Source organism: Clinocottus analis, unplaced genomic scaffold (assembly GCF_023055335.1).
Source record: "Clinocottus analis isolate CAN_PGR_092001 unplaced genomic scaffold, fCliAna1.0.p SCAF_1, whole genome shotgun sequence".
NCBI lineage: Eukaryota > Metazoa > Chordata > Actinopteri > Perciformes > Cottidae > Clinocottus > Clinocottus analis.
In genome coordinates this window covers 14,252,301-14,269,662 of record NW_027175820.1, presented here as the reverse complement: position 1 = coordinate 14,269,662, position 17,362 = coordinate 14,252,301, and positions in this window count along the sequence as shown.

Here is a 17,362-nt window from a genome sequence, read left to right as displayed (position 1 = left end):
TTGAATGGAGTGTTACTTTTGGTTCCTAGAGTTTTAAAAAATAGATTGGGGGCTAAAGCCTTCAGTTATCAAGCTCCTCTTCTGTGGAATAAGCTTCCACTTTCAGTCTGGGGGGCAGTGAGTGATACTATCTGATCTCTGTTTTGTTCATTATTTATTGTTATTAATAAGAAACTTAATTTAAGAATGTTATTTCACATTTTATATTTATTTCCAGTAAAATATGAAAGACTTAATTAGGGACTTAATTAGGGACGCATGATAACGCAACTGTTATGTTATCATAAATTTAGGAATGTATTTAAAAATGTAGGTTCCTAACAATAAAACTTAACTGCCCCCTTCCCCTTTAGTAATATATATATATATATATATATATATATATATATATATATATATATATATATATATATATATATATATATATAAACAATTATATATATATATATAAACAATTATATATATATATATATATATATATATATATATATATATATATATATATATATATATATAAACAATTCTATCATTATACAATAATACAATAATACACATGTTAATCAAGCTTAATTTACCAGCAATATTTTTGTATTAATTATTTTACATATAGGAACAAAGTCTAGTCTTTAAATTGTTGCATGACACATTGCAGTCATGCTTCATACTGGTATGCCAGCTGCCTCATGATGGGACAAGCTTTTTGATTAGTTGAAACAATCATTTGTTTCCCCTAAATTATTCTGAATCTCAGGGGTGAACAGCAATTGAATGAGTTTGGTAATATAATGTGGATTATTATTGTTTTCTTTCATTTTGACAGCAAACATTTGGTTTAGCTTTGTCAAAGGCAGTGAGGCGTGCATGGTGAAACACTCTATGGGACGAGGTCGGTGTGTGATTGAGTTGCTAAATTCTGCGCTCGATTTGCCTCTTTGAATGTGAATAGGTTAATTGATTCATTGACAAAACATACAATGGGAAGGAATAGATAAATAAAACTGCCCTTCAATTTTGCAAACAAGGAGGGAAATGCAGTGACAGTAAAGCTCTCACTTTTATTGGCACTGGAGGCAGTTCTTCAGACTGGACAGAGAAACAGAGGAAATATAGGATTTTATAAAGTAATACACCACGGAGGGAAAATCAATATGGTTGTTAGCTCGACACAGTGTCTTTTAGACAAATGTATAGACCATAGCAGGAATCAATTTCCTACATTTTCAACTTAACAGATTCTGTGAGATGTCAGTTATCTTTAGCACATTTAATTAAATAAACAATTAAAATCTGTAAGGCAGAGCCGATGGGAAGTTTGCAGCCCTGGGCGGGGCTGCAGACTGCCTCCCGGAGGGAAGAGCTCATTATCTGGCTCCAGTGTTATGCATGTTTAATTTCAAAACTGAAAATGGTTATTCTGCTCATTGTCCTGCTCCTTCTCTCTCTTTCATTTATTGTCACCCTGTTCTAGTGCTGGCAAAGACAAGGAAAACCCTTTTACAGCGATAGCACGGGATAATTTTCCTGTCATGTTATCGCCCTGTTGCTGGGGAAACACATTTGCAGGGATTCACAGAGCACTAATCTGAAATTGACTGTCATTCCACAGCAAGTCTACAGAGACTGACGAGGACGCTTCTGTCTGAGTTTCATTGTAAATTAAAACTTCAGTGGGTGACAACACAAATGAAAACATAATAATAATGTACGATCATGTCAGACATGCTAGTTTAGCACCTCATTGCCACTCTAAAATGTGTATGTATGTAACTGTATCTATTGTTTTATTCTATTTTAATTGTATCTGACAATGTGTCCCTGTATGTCTGTGTGTGGACATGTCCTTTGCTTATCTTGCCAATCATTCATCTGATCTACTTCACACTTGGTGGGTGTTTTGCTAGGGACCCAAGTGAGTACTGTGACCAATCTGGTGCAATTTGGATACACGACACAAGGCAGGGATTAGGGTTCTGCCGACTGAGTCCAGCATATTGTCCAAAGTAAGCCTCACTAACATTTACTGCACTTCCTTTTGCTGGATTTGGTTGTTGGACAAAACGTTACAACTTTGTGTGTGTGTGTGTATATATATATCTATAGATATCTATATATATATCTATATATATATCTATATATATATATATATATATATATATATATATATATATATATATGTAGATCTATCTATATATATATGTAGATCTATCTATCTATATCTATATATATATATATATATCTATATATATCTATATCTATATATATCTATATCTATATATAGATATATAAGAATTTCTCTGTGAAAAAAAAAAGTATAACATGTTTTCATCATAACTATGAACATGCAGCATGATATGAGCAAGATTTCCCAAAAATGCCTTTTCGAGCAGCAACGGAGATTTCTCCAACTCCATGGTTCAAGGCCTAAACAACAACCTGCAGAGTTGTAAGACCCCTGTGTGTAAAGATAATGACCGGTGAGAGATGAGAAAAATCACAATAAAACAATACCTTGGCCAGTTACCAAGGAGTTTCAGTCAAAAATGTTCAAAAATGTAAGTTATAAGCTTTATGATTAAATCTTCTCAATTGGGGCATGCTCGGTAATATTATTTGCATAAAGTTCTGCTTAAGACGTGTGATGCGTTCTTTGAAACGTCTACCGATCACGGAAGACTGCAGAGTCAAAAAAGTCGAAGCAGAGTAGGGCGTAAAAAACTGTCTGGCCGCATTTGGACTTTTCAGGTACTAATATACAAGGATCGTCATAGTTTTTTATTGAAATCTGATTTTGTAAAGTGTATTTATTCACAATCTATTGAAATGTTACAGCTATGTGCAAAAGTGACGGTAAGGTTACGGGGTTTATGTAATTACATAATCTTAACTGTAAATTAATTTTTTTTGTTCAGAAAGAACTCTTCCCACGAGGCATTACTGTATGTCAGCAATTTAAATGAAGTTAATCAACGTTGTGGTTCCGTAGATACTTTAGGAAACGTGACCTGACTTGTTTTTTTATTTCTTTGTCCGATAATGTGCGCCGCGGGGCTAAAAACGTTGTTTTACCTCATTAAGTAATTCTGCAGAACATGGGCTGAGATAAGATATAATATCACTATTCTCTTCACGTCTCTCTTTACCTCCTGAATCTCAGCTAATCCTGTCAAATCCTTAATACACAACCAAGCTATGAGTAATAGCACTTTGAATTGGCAACCACTTATTGTGAAGTGAATGTGATGAAGTAGGTGAGGGAGAGGGTGACACCGAGAATCATCAAACGTTATCAACAGCACATTAAACATTCAAATATTATAGAACAATTGACGTCAAACTACAGTTTCAACAAAATATTCAAATTAACTTCCAATAATTTGAACGTTGATTTAAACCTAATTAAAACAAATCTAAGTCTTGTGTTTGTCAACTCTAACAGATACCATAATATAAACTATGGTAATTCAAAATGGCAATTTCATTTATAATGCCCGACCGTGTTACACCAGTAATTAGATCTTTTACTTTAGAGCCCGCTTTATAATCCATTATAATGTCCAATCAAACAAACTTCATTTCAAATTGAAATTATGCAGATGTTGGTGGGTTGTTGGAGTGTCCAGATGTGTGTGGGTATACTGTATGTTTCTGTGTAAGAGAGACCATCCCGCCCCTCTCGCATTGGCTCCATTGGTTCATTTGCTACATCCAGATAGGTCTGGGTCACAATAAATCAGGGAAATTAAAACAGCATCAGACATCCATCTGTTTTCAGGTGTTTCCTTATTGTTGTCACTCAATGTATCCGAACATACAATCAAGTAATTAGACGACACAACAGTACAAAGCTCACGACTGTTGGGCAATTTTCTAAAATGAAGTTTCCACATGGTTTTTAATTTTAAGAGAAATATAAGGTTGAGTAGTTCTCTCACTGAAAACAAACCTTTAGGATTTAGATTCATGTCTATATCTCTGCTAGTTTAATGAAAACAACCACTGTGATAGTCATGTCTAAATTTGGGTAATTGTTTCAAGATAAAAATTACTTAGTTTGCCACCAAGACAGAATATATTATTCCATGGCCTGAGGACTATGTGTCTCCTGAATTTCACAGATTTCTGTACACAAGTTTTTAAGATATGCTGCAGATTATCAGACACAAAACATGACCTCGTCAGCAGAATGCACTTTCCATAGGGGCTTGTGTGACGAATAGAAAAGAGGACATACAGTTTGATAAATGAAAGTGTTGTTTTGCTCTGTTGAAACTTTTGCCCTACTACCACATCCCAATTTGTGTTTTTTGAAATACTTTTATTCCTCTGTTAAGTTTATGTTTCGTAACCTTTTCACCTCTAAAAATATGGTTCTTAAACAAAGTGTGAACACAAGCTGAAGACTTGGCCAGCTCCTTGTGAGATGGCTTCATCCTGTTTGTTTGTGACATTCTGCCACATGTTGTTTTAACAAATACAAAAATGTATTTCTGTTTGGTTTCTGTCTCACTAATTCACTTGTTCTCTCTTTTGGGCTCCTTGCATTTTCTACTTTTTAAAAACTAAATCTCATTCACGCAATAAATGTGAAAAGAACCGCATTTAGGTTTTGAGAGGGAGATCAGAACTAAATCAGAACATACATGTTGACTTTAGAGGTAGCACATTCCCTCCCTGGAGGTAGACTATATTCAGGACATGGAGTCAAGATGAAGCCCCCAACCAGCCTGTATTAACTGTTCTTTTGGCCTGGTCTCACTTTTGTGACAGAGAGGGGTAAAACCATGGCTTCTGGCAAATTATATCACTGTTAATGTGTTGGGTAGGTAAAAGGCATCACACACCTGGAAGGTATGCTAACCGATATCGTAACAGACAGGACATCGGAGGTGTGATGGCATGACGATTGCAACAGCAAGGGAAACTTTCTACCCAGACTGATTCTCGGTGATGGAAATAATTTGCATTAATGTAACACACACACTCTTTCCCTGCAGCCATCAGAGTTCAATTGAAAGTGTGCAATAGTGTGGCAGACCGGCACCATTTTTGCCAGCACTGATATGTACCAATGGCGACCAGACACTGTGTTACTGTGATCAGGAGAAGCAAAGACAGATCATCTGAGAATCAATGAGTAGAACCCATTTGAGAAATTATCTGTTTTTAGGGCTCCCAAACAGGAGAATATATGGTTCCTGTTCTCTCACATTGTTCAAACTCTTTGCTGCACTTTGCTCTCTCTCTCTCTCTCTCTCTCTCTCTCTCTCTCTCTCTCTCTCTCTCTCTCTCTCTCTCTCTCTCTCTCTAAGGAATTATTTATCAAAGGAAACATAACTCATATCCTGTTGATTTCTTCTGAGTTGCCCTCATGTTATTCCCTTTAACCAAAAGGCATTGCTCTTGTATTTGATTTGCTTGGTTTTTACTTGACATTGTCGGCTTGCACGAGATGTGAAGCGCCTATGGGTTTGGTTATGTCATACGCAGAATAAAACAACTCAAAAAAAGGAACTGGGCAGTATAAATTATAAAGCTATAATATGCACTTTTAACTAAAAAAGTTTGTTCAATATTATGATTCAGCTTCGGTTGCTCCTGTAAAGATGCCTTTCCAGGTGTGAACAACACAATCAGCAAGAATAGCATCGCTGCAATATGAATACTTTTATAAAATGCATGAAGTATCCTTCTTCCCGAGTTTACAGTGAAATATTTATTAAATAGAATTGAAAATAGGATTTAACTAATATTAGATTATAAGAGAATGATATTAGCATGGGTTATTACTGCTCGTATGATGTGAAAATGATGTGTTATCACAGCTTTTCTTTTCCTGTGAAGAGACACAGTTGTGCCTTTTGTCATGGCTATTTGCATATTAACAGGTTCAACCATCTGTGTGACTAACACTGTTATCTTATGAGTACATTGTGCTTCACAGCCATACCCCAAACACAGTCGTCTAATTAGCTTACTTCTGTGTTGCTAAGCAATCTCAACTGCGCCAGCAGATACAAAAGCCAGAAAATGATCATTCCTAATTGATGAATCCACCACAGTCACTGAAGTGTCGGCCACCGAACATCAGCTTCTCCACAAGATTACCTGCGCGAAACATGAAGATCAAGTGTTCACTTCTTGGAAATGTCAATCTAAAAATGCATTGCAACATTCAGGCTAAAACAGAGGAGGGGGGGGGGGGGGTCATACATGTTTAGTGAGGACACACATTTCCATGTAGATGGAACAGATTTCTCCCTGAAGAAATCAGTGTTTTCATCAGGTTTTCAGCCATAACCAGGAACATGAGAGCTACAGAGGTACTTGCCGCACTGTTACCAAGGCAACAGGCCGTGTGTGTGGAGGGGGGGGGGGGGAGGGGGGGGGGGGGCATCATCATCGCCTCTGAGATTGGCTGCTGGTGGTTTGATGCAATGGTTAAGCTTAGTTGGTTGTTCTCCCCTCCAGGAGACACAGAAAGTGGTACACTGGTTTCCAATCTACATTTAACTGGTGGACTCAGATTTAGAGTGAAAAAAGATGGGAAGGATCGTAGCTCTGAGATAGTTTCATGCAAAAGTAACACGCATGATTCAGATACATAAAAATCATACCAGAATTTATCATTTAAGAAGCAAACAATTCATTTTGTGTTCCACAAATCTCTTAGTGGAAAGTAAGGGTAAAAAACTGTTTGGCTTTTTACTTTCACAAATCAAAGTATAAAGACGAACAAATTAGTTTGATGGTTGTTATATTTATTTCCAGTTTCCAGTTTTATGTCCCCCAATGTCATCTCCATGTCTAAAGCATGTAGTTGTGTATCCCTCTTCACACTGAAACTATGGGACACATGTGCAATACACACAACTAGCCTCACGGATTCTATTCGTTAAATTATTACTGACACGATAACGTAGTGAACATGAGATAGCTTACTGTCCCTAGGTGCATACTGTATGTTCAATATAACATGAGCATCGCTATGGTGATTTGTGAAAGTGCACATTGCCACAGCCTTTTCCACACATTTATTATTCAGTACATGTAAGTACACACATTAAAACATGAATCCTTGCACACACACACACACACACACACACACACACACACACACACACACACACACACACACACACACACACACACACACACACACACACACACACACACACACACACACACACACACACACACAACTAGGACCCTGCCCTGCTCCCCTGAGTCTATTTTAAGAGCTTTCTCACAAAGATGCCATGAGCCTGCTGCTGCTCTAGGAATGTGTAACATTGACTGAAAGGATAGTCACTCTACTGGTCACAGTGGTTACCACCCCCAGGACATGGATATCACGATAATCAATCAAAGGATATTACACACAAACCATTTCAACATCATTTTTTGTTCGCAACTGTCCATGCACACCAGCATCGAGGCGCAACCATCCTACTACGGAATGTAACACCTCCATTTGCTGATATTTCGTATTTAGTCATTTAATTATTTTTTGCAGAAAAAATGACATTTTATTATGTGTTTTATTAGATATTGCCAAGACTAGTGCAATGCCAACTTTGATTGGATTGGCTGTTAAGAGCACATGCCCGTCCAGAACGGCCCAATGTATTGGATCCTGGCTTTGCTGTTTGTAGTGTTGTCTGGGTGTGTGCCCTTTTGTAGTGTGTGGTCTTTTGGACCCGTTAATGTGCCTGTTTAGAGCAGGCTGTTGCTGGACCACCGGAAGTGCTTCTTGCAGCGTTGTTGAGAACCAATCATCGTTAGTTGACTCCAGGGAAGTGAGAAAGAGCTTGGTTGTAACATTAGTATATCCAACATTGATATATCCAACATCCACACACAAAAGCAAGCTTAGATTAATAAATTAAATACATCATCTGGTAGTAACTGCCCATGTACAGTCTCGTCAACATTGACTGTCATGTTTATATTTTGCTGACTTTGCAAATGTGCCTATGAATGAGGGTTGAATGCTCTCAGTGGGGGAGGAGTTTTGGTCCAGTTGCTATTAGTAAACGTAGCGGATGACAGATGTATTCTGTTGGAGGGTGAGCTTGAAGATGGGAGTGGAAATTTGTGGTGTTTCCATTTTAGTACTACCTTTTTTTTTTTGCATAGCTTACTGCAAAGCGGTGAAGCAAAAGGAAAAAGAGAAGGCAACTGAATACAGCGCAAAATTTATAACAGGCTATCATAATTGAATATCGTTCTGTTATCGTGAACATGTGAGGAACATTATCGTGGATGAGCAATATTGTGTTGAACGATAATCTCGACATATTGCCCAAGCCTAGTCTAATGTGTACCAGCAACGACACTGCATGTACTTAGGTTCCCAGGATTACACCTACAAACACACAGACAGAGATCCCTTTGTCCACAGTTGCATCAAATGTCAACTGTTGACATTAAATATATTTTTTTCTCCAAGAAGGAAATCACTTTAAGGGAGCTTTTAATCGATCCTTGATTATTTCATCAAACTGTAACACATTTAATCTAGTATCTATGTCAGCTCATTTCCTAATCTTTAGGCAAATCATTTTCCTTATAATTGCAATGACCAAATATGGAACATCTGGGAGTGTGCTGCAGACTATGCGACTACTCGCAATTCAAATTGCAATAATATTAGCAAAGCAAAAACTTTCCCCAGTGCCTCTTGCCCGAATGAAACAGAGAACAACTATAAGCACTGCAAAATGGTCCCATCCTTTAAAAGGTAAATCTAATTTATTGTCTATAAATAAAATATTTGTATTTCACAGCTTTGGGCTGTGTAGAGGCAGTACAGCAATATAAAATACAGTGTTAATAGGAGAGGAACAATAATTTGCACTTTTAATGAAGATATGCTATTTATATTGTACAATCAACAGGTGTTGTATTTACATTTGAGGTTAAGCATTTACTTTTGGTATGGTGCTAATAATTACTGAGATATTGTAGAATTGGCCCCAGAGATTTATTTAAAGCCTGGCATCAATTATAGGCTTATTCATCCAGTCTAAGGCTCACACTTTGAACCTGTGCTTGAGGTGGAAGTCAAATACCCTGTAAAACATAGACATCTGGCAGTAAAAGATAGACACACTGACATGTCAACAATTATTTAGACTATCTTGATTTCATACGAATGCCAATTTAATTTATTTTTGCCCTGTGCAGCAAACGTGTCATTTGGAGCTGAAAGCGCCGTGTATCATGTGTATCTTCCTCCGTCTTACTAAATCCTTTTTATAGGAGTGTCTTCCCACGAGCCTCAGCAGGTTTAACAGGTGTTAACCTTTTCTCTGGGTGGCTCCCTTCTGAGGCAACACAGAGTCTAGCAGAGCAACACTTCTCATTCCCTAAGCAGCTTGCAATCTGCCAATCAAACAGGTGGAGATGATGGAAAGGGAGGTGAGTCTCCCTTGGCCCTTAAGTCATATTTTCTATTATAAAACCCACACAGCCTTTCTAGCAAATTCTTGGAGCAGCTCAACAACAATGTGTTCAATAGATCACTTTTTTTTATCTTTCTTGTGTAGTCATCCATCTTCATTGAATAGCTTTGCACACCCTTCAGTAAAATATTTGCTTTTCTTACTGCCACTAGATGGAAGGAGTTCAGCTGCAGATGCACTGGGCTTTCAGACAGGGTGTGTACTGTGCATTCACATGCTTTGCTCTTTAGCACTAACCAGTGAGCACATATTACCACAGCTTTACTCTATAGATGGGCCTCCATGTGATCATTGAAAGGGCCTTTTACTTGGCACCCTCTTGTTACATTAGCTGTAAAGCTGCAGATACTATTTATTTTATTTGCCCAACAGAGGGCTAGATTTAATTCCATTGTCATTTTTGAGACAATGGTTTGTGCCGCTGTTGGGAGATTATTTTTTAGGACTCCCGGGATATAACACATATACAAGGGCTGTTGTGTTCTGAACACTATATTGTAAATCCTGGCTGAGACTATGATTCAGCATAACTATTTCTCGGATGTTTGCTCATTGATAGCTTAATTACGTGAAAAAAAATCTGACACCAAAAGCATATTTCTTTTCCTACTAAAACTTACCAACATTTTGGCTTTGGCTGTGACTGTGTCAGCTCTCTGTCTTGTTATTGTCTGACAACTGCAGTAATGATGTTTAATCATTGTGGGAGGACATTCTTACTAACTACTGTCTTGGGAGTTTGGAAAGTGTGTCCTATTTTTCAGAAAGTGCCAGACAAATCAGAGCAGTGCTCATAGTTAAAGATGCTTGATGTTATGTCATATAATACAGGGACATGCAAAAAAACTAGCACCACAAAGCAGCTGTCGAGATTCTGTAAGATCTGTAATCATGGTCATATTGGATGAGAATTATTGCAATTGTTTCCTTTTCTTTACTTTCTTTATGTCCTTCCTGGTAGCCAATCTGACCTGGACCAGCTCCGGCTTAAACTCAGCATGCCAGAAGAAACATGTCGGGCTGAGTCCAGTTGCCGACTCGACTGGCGACTCGGGATGATTGACACCCGAGAATCGGGCCGAAAACAACAGTCTGATTCTGGTGACTGACATGAATCATTCGTCCATAATAAAAACAGAAAGGGGCTCAGCATCGACCCGAACCCGGAATGCCAATCGGATTGAATATACCGGCACAATTCCGGCTGCAGATTCTGCCATCATTGGGTTACAAACGCACCTCAACAATGTTGAAACTGGCCCAACCGGGCAGCTCGATTTAATCTGGAGACTCTAAACTGGCAATGCCCTGATTCCATCACAAGCACACAGACAATAGGCCATGACTGCTGTCATGCATATAATCAGGCACACTTTTGCAAGTGGGTATAAAGCCCAGTGTTCCTGACCTCTGTAGGTCCTTACTAAATAACTAAACATACTAAATAACAAAATTAGTATGGTCCTACAATATTGACCCATGACTGTACAGTTATAGTTATGCAAAATAATTGCACATAGTTAAAGCGGCAGTAACAAACCAAGAGTTATATAATATAAAATATAAAACACATTTTTACAGCCAGGTTAGAAGAAAATATGTTTATGATATTAATAAAGAATACACATCTGGGAATATGTATTGACTACTGAACAAATTCTGAGAACCAGTTTCTTTATATCAAATAGAAAAATGATGACGTTAAATCATTACAATATAACAATATTGTCCCCAAGTGGATCTTTGCTGTAGAAAACATTTATCTTTTGCTCCTTCTGGTCCTTCCACTAACCGACCGTCTGACATTGTGGAGCTATTCCTTATTAAAGCTTCAAGATCCAGCATCTGTGTAAAATAAATCAAAAATAGAAATTAGATTTGTTATGTGGGAAGTCCAGGGGGAATCCTCTGTCAAACCTGTCTGATAACAAGGTCTTTTTTATGCTTTTTAATGCAAACATGCATCACAAAAACTGTTTACTTTCATGATTTTTTTAGTTGCGATGTTAAAAATATTGGCCGTAGCAGTACTTTGTATTAGTATTTAATAAAAACAGAACAATTAACTGTAATAATTATAATTGAAAAGTTAAGTACAGTATTTGACTTTCTCTTGTGTTAGCTTTCTCTTACCATCTCTTGTGTTAACGGGTCATTATTTATTATTACAAAGGGGGTATTAGAACACATCTCTTACATACATTTGTTTTATTTATTTTTTCATTTTAATATTATTAACTGTAGTAAAATCTTTGCTGTTACGGGTCAAGTTTGACACAAAATGACATGAAAAGCAGAACAACTCAGAACACACCATATGGATTTGCAAGGTCAAACAAACAACAACCAATCAAGCAAATCTTATTTTTATAACTGGGTCGGAACCGACCCTAACAACACAAAGGTCATAATTTCAACCAGAGCATTTAATATAAATTAATGGAAAAAAGTTTTTATTTTGTTGAAATAGAGGTTTCGGACAAAGTCAAAAAGCCTTGATTCAATGAACTAATTTGATGTGGTTCTTTATTGCATTTAGGCTCCAGTCGGCTAAAATCTTTCAGTACTTTACTTGAGTAATTTGATTGTATGGCTGTAAGACTTTCTACTTCTACTCCACGACATCTCAAAGGGAAATATTTTTGCACTTTTGCTCCTAGTTATTACTCATTTCATGAATGTAATTACTTTGCAGATTCAATTATTATTACAACATATAATCAACTAATACATTGAAGTATTACTATGAATAAATCTACCCGGCAGGAAATTGAGTCATTCAAATGAGCTCCACTTCTACCATCTGTAACATGCAAGTGATGACCACAATCATGTACCAATAATTATAATCCAATAATATTCTGAAATCGGTCATTCAGTCATTGACAGGTCTATGTATTTGAATTGTGCTTTTATATATTTCATTCTATGTTATGTCTTTTGTAATATCTGGACCTTAAGTCTGTAATAAAAGTTTAATTTGATAAACTAAATGCACTCCACATGGACGACAGGAACATAGACCGAAGCCTTTACTTCGGGCTATTGGCCGACAACTATTTTTCACCGTCTTATTGAATTGAAGTACAGGAACTTGTTGTTGAGTTATCACAGCAGACCTGATTATGATGAAACTCCATGAAAACAATCTAAGAGAGTATAGATTCGGTGCATCACGAGTAATTAATGGAATTCAAACAGCGAGCTGGAGAGAGAGTAATATGTTATCGAATACAATTCTCTCGGGTTACATAGACTAGCAAGTGCCTGTGGTTATTTGTAGCATCTTGTTATGCAAATGCTTCAGAGGGTTTGGATCATTCTGCATGACATCCATTCACTGAAGCCATTAATGCTACAACATGGGTCAAAGTCTTTCTAAATGCAAAATACTATTCATCTTATTTATTTCTCTCTTTTTTATTTTTCATTAGAAGTAAAAGGATGACCAACACAAAATACTGAACGACACTTTATAACCCAGCTCACTACTGCAAAATGTCTATTGGCACAGTGGTAAAGTATTAATGTTGTAAAATGGCTTTTTAGTGTTTTGCTCCTGTAATTATTGAGTCAATTCTTTTTGACAATAACCAATGACATCATGTGCTAACTTCTGATGTTCACACTGTCATAATGTGGCACAGCACAGTATGCTATGCTATGCTACGCTTGTAGCAGCCCTAATTCTCAGAGAGATATGTCTTTGTGTTATGGACTGTAAGTAAATTGGATAATTAGCAACAAAAAGGTGAGCTAGGCTCATATTCCTCTCTCTCTCTCTCTCTCTCTCTCTCTCTCTCTCTCTCTCTCTCTCTCTCTCTCTCTCTCTCTCTCTCTCTCTCTCTCTCTCTCTCTAGTATAAGTTGATAGTTGATACCTGGGGAGCACATATCACATATCAGATAATAGTGATTGACTCTTCTGATAAGGATAGACTTATCCTCTTTGGGATCTCAGCGGAATAAAGCCTTGCCAAGTTTGTTGTACACTGGGTAAAACGCAATTTAACAACTCAGCCATGTTCCTCGTGGTGCACACCATTGTTCACATGGACAAATGACTGTTTATATCCCTTATATATTGGAATTTTCTTTAGAATTAAAAACAACTATGAAACAAGCAATGTTTTGTCATTATCACTGTCACAACACACGGGGGTTGCTGATAAAGTCTTTCCGTATAATTTAAGTTGTTTAACATTACTGTACGCTGACGTTCCATTTAAATACTGTCCTCTGTCCCCATCACAGTGATATGAACACTTTGAAGCATGCTCTAAGTATGATGGTGATGAAGATGATATGCAGTGGGTCTTATGTTGGGCATTAAATAAGGATTAAACAGATTTAGTCAGACTTAATGTGTATGAATAGGTACTGTACATTTAGTGAGTGAGTGGGTGTCAAATAGAACTGTATTTCACGAAGTGTGATAGTAGCCAATCTGTTGAGGTTATAAATATTAACCGGTCATAATGCATGCAAACTCTCCATTTGCCTAAGTCTGAGTCTTGTGTTATTATGCGACACACAACACAACATAGTGTTGTTTTTACATTTAAATGAACTAGCATGAACATTTAAGGGCTGTACATCAAATTATGAACACATTTTTAATGTCATATATTTCTGTCATATTTATATGTAAGTAAAACATTTTGTCATTCAATGTTTTCTGTCAGATTTTTAGCTGTAAATTTACCAAAAATATCTATAATCTCCTGAGTGTATCCAAATGTAACATCTTAATTCAGTTTTAATTTCAAGTTATTAAAGCATTGCTCTAATGATATGTGGGTTGAAACCATATTGGCTTCATGGTGAATATGTCTGAGTATTGCCTGAGTGTATATTTCTTCCTCCTATCCCCTCTCCCCACACACTAACACCCTACATTATTCTGTTCTTCACATACACAGCACAATCTCTCACTCTCTCTCTCTCACACACTGTCTCCCACAGACAAACAAAAATATCTTGAATTGGATCTACCTTTGTGCTTTTTGTTTTTTGAGACCTGTTGCTCAAACCCTCAAGGCCTCTCTTGTAGCCAAAGAGAAAGATAGAGGCACAGAAAGAGCAATTGAGATGAGAAAAAATTCAATCCCATCCTCCTCCTCTCTTCGAACCACATGTTGTATGATTCAAAGACTGCTGAGAGGCTTGGGCAGCAGATGTGAGATTTCGGGGAAAATAACGAGTAATGAATCCATTCAACACTCATAGTCACATATATGCTGTTCTCGCTGTGGCTGATGGACCCATTTGTCAAAAGAGGTGCTTCCTATTCTCCCTCTCATGTCCCCACATTAAACAAACATTCAGGAAATGCCATCTATGCCGTTTACTGTTGTGAGTCAGTATTCTTCACATTAAAAGGTCTTTGTAACCAACAATTGATTATATTCCTACGTCATCTGATAATCTAGATGCAATGGAACAAGGAGTTTATTTTAAACCAAAGGAAACATTTTTGATATCTTCATTCATTCAATGTGAAGGGGATAATTACCATTAGAGCCCTGCAACAACTACATTGAATTATACCACCAGCAGCAGCAGCAGCAGCAGCAGCAGCAGCAGCAGCAGCAGCAGCAGCAGCAGCAGCAGCAGCAGCAGCAGCAGCAGCAGCAGCAGCAGCAAGGGAAAGCCACAGTTTAATTGAGATTATCTTAGCAATATCAGCAGCAGCAGCAGCAGCAGCAGCAGCAAGGGAAAGCCACAGTTCAATTGAGATTATCTTCTCAGGATTGCAAAACCAGAGGCAGAAACTCCCAAAAGGGAACATAAGAGCAAAGAGAGATAACACAATAAAAATACATTTCACTCAAGGTCCTCATTCCCCAAAATCCTAATATATGTCGGACAAACCAAGGGAACTGGGTCATTTACATTTTAACAAACGCCGCTACAAAATGGAAATGAGGCCATTCAAACTCTACTTAAGCAAACCATCATGTCAGATGAAACCCTAAGTATAATATTATATAGCATTATATATATATCTATATCTATATATATATATATCTATATATATATATATCTATCTATATCTATATCTATATATATATATATATATATATATATATATATATATATATATATATATATATATATATATATAAAAATGCATGATATATGTTTATAATATATAAACTTACCTTCCCTGTTCACATGCTATTTATGACACATGTTTCAATGTATATGTAGATGGCGGTCTATTCTTCTCCCTCTTCCCTCTGAAAGGTAGAATTGCAAGTGTCTGCATTGGAGATGTTGATTATTGAAGCCATAACAGTTGCTTCTTATAAAAGAAATGGCTGTTCTTCTTTTAATCTTTTTATTTCTGAGGAGTTTGTCATGGCTACCCAAATGTAACAATGGATTAATAGAATAACTGATTGATTGGCTGATTCAAATTGGGCATGCGTTATAATATGAATAATCTCGTTTAATCCTAGTTTTCAGATTTTCTTGGATCACTATCCTCATCCCACTTACGGACAAGAGGCAGTCCACTCTGAGCTGGGGCGTCTTTGCAGTACATGCAGTGTCTGTAAGCATTCTTCATTTTGGCCTTTTTTCACTGCTTCATTGATGTTGATCTATTGAGCAACCCTGGTAAACCAAAAACACATTGATCTAAAAGCAAAAGCAAAGCAGTTAGAGATACATGGAGAGAAGCGTGGAGAGAGGGAGTGAGAGTTATTTAATATAGGTTGAATTATGATGTAGTTTACAATGAAAGAAGACCGCCAGGAGATAAGAGGAAAATGATTATAGAATAAAAATGATGGTGTGGAGGAGGCTGGCAGAACGGAGTTGAAGAGAAGAAATGGGCTTAGAAGAGTGCCTTCTGTCTTTTACAGTTACCATGGACACCAAGAAAGCTGACTTACTGCTGTGTGGAGATTTTTTTATGGAAAAAAGACACACACACACACACACACACACACACACACACACACACACACACACACACACTCATTGACATGCTTACCACATATTTTTTTTACTGTCATCATTACCACCATCAGCTCTCTCCACTACAGAAAAACTACCACCTCTTTAACTCTTCAAAGACAACCAAAGTACATGTATTGTATAGCAGGCACACCCCAATACAATGTTTTCTTTGGAAAAGTAGTCTGGTGTGATCAGAGAAACATTTGGATTGTTGGAACGTTCTGCTTTCCCAAGACTCCATCGTGCTGTTGGCCCTTTTGGTTTACCCCGAGAGTTACGTTGGTTCCCAATCACCGCCGTTTTCCTTAAGTCAAGGCGACGAGGACAGAGCGCTCAGAGAATGCAATAGGGAACTTTATCCAGTCCAATCTCAGTAAAGTATTGCCCAAACTGCACTGACACATTTAGTTTAATAAACTTGTGGTGAAAACACAAACTGGAAGACTGCTGCATCCCCTTCCCCTGCATCTCCCCTGCATCCAGATATAACCTGAGCTGCCTCACTACCCTCTTCCGCCACCGCTGCAGACCAGCTCTTCATCACCGAGGCTGTTGTTTTCCATTCATTCATGTGGATCAACTCATGTGGTCATCCACACCTCGTCACCGCTGACCTTCAGCACAGGAATGCCACGGGGCTGAGTCCCCAACCCCTTTGTGTATTCTGTCTACACCCACAACTGCCTGGCGACAAAGGCAAGAACCATTGTTACACTTGTGGATGACACAGCAGTAATGAGGCTGATCTACAGTAAGACGGCCTTCAGGTAGAAGGGGACCACCCTGGGATTGTGGCACAACCGCCTCACCCTGAATATCACTAAAACCGGAGAGTTGATGGTGGATTACAGGAAATATGAGCCATATTTGATGTCTTTTTATGTACATTTATTTTTTCTTGAGAGATGCCTCCCAGCAAAGGTGTTTAAC